Genomic DNA, 6,048 nt, shown 5'->3' on the forward strand with positions numbered 1-6,048 from the left:
AATCACATTCTGCATTTAAAGAATTCTTATGTTGACACTTTACATTATTGAGAGACAATTGCTAAAACGAACTTTCTTTTCTTACCACATCCTCCGTGAGTTTGCTTTTTATGCTGAGTGAGCTGTGACAGCGACACCAGCTACTTACTTACTTCTCATTACATTTATAGTTGGCTGCAACTTCTGTTTCCTTTGCAGACATGAGCAGGATGTTCTTGTGTCTGTAATTGAACGAAAAATCCTACCGTGAAGGTCTGAATGCTCCTAGATGTTCTAAAACTTTCCATTCAGATTGTTAATCTAATCTTTTGCAGTGAACATTGGTAAAACTTGCACTAGGAAGAACAAAAAGTGTAAGGCTCCAACTCTTGTCTCAACAAAATCAATCTCTATAATAAAATTAACATTTTCGAAGGGAAACATCTGAGCCAATCTAAATTGACAAGAAATATTTAATTGTGTAATTGTAAAAAGAACATTTTCATGGTCTATTTTTAACTTTTAATTTATAATTAACTACTAAATGTCATTATGGTTGTCATTGAACAGTTGCTTTTAAGACCATGTATTTTGCTTTATCAACCAGACCTGAAAAGAAAAACTGAGTGTGTTTTCTTCAGATGCTGGATAAATGGGTTTTGATCATGAAACCCATGATGAGATTATCATAAGGTGATATCATGTGCAGAAGTGGAAGGAGGCCCACGGACAGACAGGCTGCCCAACTTGAAAGAGCAAAGGGAAACCTATAAATGTTGGGAAGCAGGCAGGCAGATTGCATCTGATTGCTTGTAACCCCAGGAGAAGAAGAGTTTCTGGGCTTGGCGGTTGGAACTCGAAAAATGTCCCAGAGCTAATACCCTTCAGAAAGTCAGAGGTGAGAGGAGGAACTAGAGTTCAAGGCAAAGATCTGGGAAGGGGGAGAGGGCAGAAGCAAGTCACAGGAAGGCAGGCATTTAAGACATGCGGAGAGTGGCCTTCTGAGAGAGCAGAGGGAAGGTGGATGGCAGCTCCGTGATCATGTGCTGTCGAGTCAATCCTTGGGGAAAAGAGGAGCTGAAAAAATATTTGGGAGCTATCACAGGAGGTGAGAGAAAATTTAACTGAGCTCAAGTAGAGGTTGGAGGTGAGAGGACTACACTCTGGCAGAAGGCGTCACAGTGCCCAGGGTTCATAGGGCAAAAGGGTGGAGGATGGTTTATGTCTACACTGAAAGACGACCTCAAGGAAAAGCAAGGTCTTGAGTTTGCCTACCCTTTCTCTCTGGTATTTTGCATAAATGGGAATTTTGGGTGTGTTCATGGGTCACGAAAGTTATGATCTGCATTACAAAAATCCAATGTTTTCATTTTCACACTTCCAACTACTTGCTAGACATTTTCCCGTTTGTGTCTCAACAAGCTTTGAAAGTCAAAAGGACAAATATTTATTGAGAACTTACGATATGCCAGACTTGTCACCCTCTCCAGCAGCACCTAATTTGTTCAACATTATTGGGCACCCAGATGTGCTAGGCCCTGGGGACAAAACAGTGACAACAGACATTATCGTGGAGCTTCCAAGTCTAGCGGGAGAGGCAAATAATCACCAGGTAACACTACAAACTCACGGAAATTTTGGATTGTGATTAATACTGTAAAGGAAAGACACACAGCTCCTTGAGCTCTTATCATAGAGGGGATGTGACCTGGTTGGGCTAGGAAATGAGGAAGCACTTTAGCTGAGATGCAAAAGCAGAGAAGAAATTAACAAGACGAACAGGGAAAGCATTCTGAGAGGGGGTGGGGTGGGGTGGGGTGGGGTGTGGTGGGGTGGGGGGAAGCACTGCCTGTGCAAAGGCCCTGTGGTGGAAGGAACAAGACCCAGCATCTCAAACACTGAAAAAGACCCTTGTGATTGGAGTGCAGAGATGCAGGGAGAGATCGGAGGTGAGGAAGGAGAGGGAGGCACCCGGGGCCTTTAAGGTCACATTAAGGATTTCAGTCTTAATACTCAGAACAGTGGGAGTCATGAAAGGGTCCCAAGTAGAGGAATGACAGGATCAGCTGTGTGGGAATGATTGGGGGGTGGGGGTGGAGACAGGAGGCCAGAATGTTACTAGTTGCAGAGGGAGGTGATGCAGCTTGAGCCAGGATGGGAACAATGGATGAGGGAAAAAGTAGCTGAAATGGAGAAATAACAGTGGTCAAACTTTGAGACCCCAGTAATGGGTTGACTGTCTGGACCACGCGAGAAGGGCTTTGCTCCTGGGTTCTCACTTATGTAACTGGGGTGCTGGTGCTGTCCTGTGGACCGACACCTTAAATTTGTTTTTGGAGGTATCTTCTGAGCCGCTGTGGAGTGGATGGAGGTGTCACAAAGGCCGTCGTGGACTCTGATTTGTAGCAGGGGAGATGCGAACATGTGAGTTGCCCTACAGGTACCGTGGATAAGGTGTGGAGGCAGAGCCTCGCAGACAGTTTGGATGGAATGGGAGGGGCCGTGACGCTGAGGAAATGCAACATTCGTGGTGAAGCGCAGGGGGAGTCTGCACAGGAAACAGATCAGCTGCCGGGGGCTGGAGGAAAACAGGGCTTCTCAGAAACAAAAGGAAGAGTGTTTCAAGGAGGGAGGGATCAACCAAGATACAGGCTACTAAGAAGCAAGTAAAATGATAGCTGGAAAATGCCCCCTGGATTTAAAGACGTGGCAGCCACTGGAATCTTAGCAAAGAGCTCTTTTGGTAGAGGAGCTGCTAGATGGGAGATATTGTGATGAGCACAGTAGCAAAAGACAAAAAACTCTGAGACATACAGTTGGAAAGGGGAGGAAAGTGATCAAGTAGCAGCTGGAGGAGAATGAGGGTTCACGGGGAGGATTTAGTTTTATTTTTAATGGGAGATTGCTACCGCTGCTGTAACAAACTACCACAAAGTAGTGACTTAAAGAAGCTTACTCCCTGACGATGGGAAGGTAGGTCAGAAGAGGCCACGTGCAGCCTCCGGAAGCTTTGAAAAGCTCTCAACCTACAGCCGGCAAGAAAACAGGGCCCTGGGTCCTACAACCACAAAGAACAACCCAAATGGACAGGAAACAGACTCTCCCTAGAGTCTCCAGGCTGAAGGCCGCCCTGCCAACGCCTTGGTTTTAGCCAGTGAGACCCGTGTTGGGCTTCTGGCCTCCACAACTGGAAGATAATAAATTTGTGATGCTTTAGCTTCGTTTGTGGAATTGTTATGGCAGCAAGAGGAAACTGTCAATACTACACCCTCTGTCATGGCCTGGTTCTACTGCAGCATCTCCAAGAAGCTGTCCTTGATGGTCTCTGTTGGAAAGGACCACTTTCTTTTCCTTTGAATTCCCAGCAGCACCTGCTGAGAAGTGTTTATTTGCAGACTCGTCCTAGTTCTCCTGTTAGACTTTCAGCTCCTTGAGGTTAGGGCCCAGGGTTTGGGTGGGTACAGTAGCTGCCAAATTATCTAGCCCCTTGCCTAGTACGTAGAAGTCACTCAGTAATTTTTTTTACATAATAAATGAGCACATGGAAGTCCCCATGGACGTGGCAGAAACAAAATAACCACAGTAAGTGGGCCTTTCTCACCTCGTTTCCCTCAGGTGAAATAGAATCTCTCTGAAATTAGAAGCCATTCCTTAGTCGGTGGCCCCAAAACCATTTGAATATTTTCTGTTAACAAGAAATATTATTCTTGTCATGTAATTAGTTTTATTTATTTTTTAAATTTATTTATTTATTTATTTATGTATGTTTGGCTGCGTTGGGTCTTCGTTGCTGTGCGCAGGCTTTCTCTAGTTGCGGTGAGCGGGGGCTACTCTTCGTTGCGGTGCACGGGCTTCTCATTGCAGTGGCTTCTCTTGTTGCAGAGCATGGGCTCTAGGTGCGTGGGCTTCAGTAGTTGTGGCATCCGGGCTCAGTAGTTGTGGCGCATGGGCTTAGTTGCTCTGCGGCATGTGGGATCTTCCCGGACCAGGGCTCGAACCCGTGTCCCCTGCATTGGCAGGCGGATTCTTAACCACTGTGCCACCAGGGAAGGCCCATGTAATTAGTTTTAATTTAGTTCTATTTCATGGCTTTCCTCAGAAGAGGACTTTGGAACTTTAAGGAATTAGTACTAAATAAGAATGGATAAAGAGACACTTTCTCTTGTAAATGGCTGCTGACCACCAAGGAACCATTTTTCTCAATACTGCTGATAATAGTAAGTTACATTCACACGAAACAGGACTTGGCTTAGCCTGAAGGACTAAGTCTGCATTTTAATGTTTGTCTTCCAGGGTGAAATTATGATGGAGGGAAGATGGTGACGGTGAATATAAGCTGTACTTAGATCCAGAAAGAGAAAAATAGATTAAAAAACAAAGCTTTCCCCCAGATCAAGGGGCAGGTTCAGGGACCGTGCGCCACAACAACTGAGCCTGTGCTCTAGAGCCCGCGAGCCACAGCTACTGAAGCCCGTGTACCTAGAGCCTGTGCTCCGCAACAAGAGAAGCCACCGCAATGAGAAGCCCGCGCACCGCAACGAAGAGCAGCCCCCGCTCGCCGCAACTAGAGAAAGCCCGCGTGCAGCAATGAAGACCCAACGCAGCCATAAATAAATAATAAATAAATAAATAAATAAATTTATTTTTAAAAAGGGCAAGTTCACGTCCACCTATTCTACACACAACTAAAAGTGCAGAGACGTGAAGCATCTTGAAGAGCCCTCTAACGAATGTGTAACTACTCAAATATTGAACACAGCTACAGAAATCTGGAGAAATTGTAGAAGAAATCTGGCTAGGAAGGGAAGAAGTGGCAGAATACAGAGGGAGAAGCCAAGAAGTGCAGCTGGCGGGGGCGGACGCTGGGAGGGAACCGGCTGTGAGGGGGCTGAGTGCCCGGAACTCGCTCCTGCAAACACAGGCTGCGGCTCGCGCCCCGCCTCCCCCTGCGCACCCCTCCCCCGCCCCCGCCTGGGGAACCGTTCTGGACACGTTTACCAGTCTCTTCTCCAGACTAATTTTTAATTACCAAGTACAATAAAAATAGTGTAGGATCACATATGCTCCCAAGCCCAGGTCCTTTTTATTAGCGGGCCCTAAGAGGGGGGCAAAAGTAAGAGAGGAGGGTCCTTGAAAATGCCCTTTGGAGTCCTGGCCTGATTCCCACGGAAGGAGATGCTGTTCTCTACAGCCCACGTGTGGTCGCTTAGGAGGCCACGTCTGGCCCTTCTGGACTACATTCCCTTCGTAACTGATAACCGCTGGGTACTTGTGCTTTAGAGGGAACCCAGGAGATGGAAAGCCTTTAAGGTTCAAAAGACTGAATCTCTTTAGGTGGAATTTCAGGAATCATAAATATTTTTTCGTTCACTCATCCACCACATACATGTGTGCTGAATTCCAGGCACAGTGCTGGGTGCTGAGATCACAGTGGTGAGCAAACCAGACAGGACCCTGTCATCGTAGAATTTACAGCCTCCAGGAGGTGAACTTCCAACCAAATCACGTGGGGTCTGGCCTTTCCCAGGAAGTGGCCTCTGAGCGCCAGAGGGAGTGGCGCTAGGCAGGCACAGGGCAGGGAGGGTGGGCGCCCGCAGCATCCCAGGCCCTGAGGCTCGGGGGGGTTGGGGGACAGGATGCGGGGTGGGTGGGGGGGGGAGCGGTTTGCGGGGCCACCTAACAGAGCACCTCACGCCGGGGGCTCAAACGACGGAAGTTCCTGGCTCTCAGTCCTGGAGGCTGGCGGCGTGCCTGCCGTCAAGGTGTCCGCAGGGCTGGGTCCCACTGACGGCCGTGGGACAGTGTGTGCCAGGCCACTCTCCCGGCTTCGGTGGCCGCAGGGGTCTCCACACCATTTTCCTCTGTCTGTGTCTGTGTTCAGACTTCCCCTGTTTGTACGGACACACAATCATGTGGCCTAGGGCCCGCCCTAAAGACCTCATTTCAGCTTGATTTCCTCTGCAAGGACCCTCTCTCCAAATGAGGTCACAGTCTGAGGTCCTGGGGCTGAGGACTCCAACAGGAATTCTGGAGGAACACAACTCAACCAGTACAAGGAAGGGGTCAGCA

The 6,048-nt window shown here is 48.0% G+C and overlaps 1 long non-coding RNA gene across 1 annotated transcript; it reads left to right on the top strand.

Moving 5' to 3' along the window:
* Positions 1–227: 227 nt before the first annotated feature.
* On the top strand, positions 228–5,524 carry LOC309615415. The gene is made up of 3 exons (XR_014236806.1): positions 228–1,087; positions 2,319–2,403; positions 4,273–5,524. It is a non-coding gene; the product is annotated as an uncharacterized lncRNA (long non-coding RNA).
* The last annotated feature ends 524 nt before the right edge of the window (positions 5,525–6,048 follow it).

Source organism: Balaenoptera borealis (assembly GCF_965194805.1).
Source record: "Balaenoptera borealis genome assembly, chromosome: 18".
In the NCBI taxonomy this organism is placed as follows: Eukaryota; Metazoa; Chordata; class Mammalia; order Artiodactyla; family Balaenopteridae; genus Balaenoptera; species Balaenoptera borealis.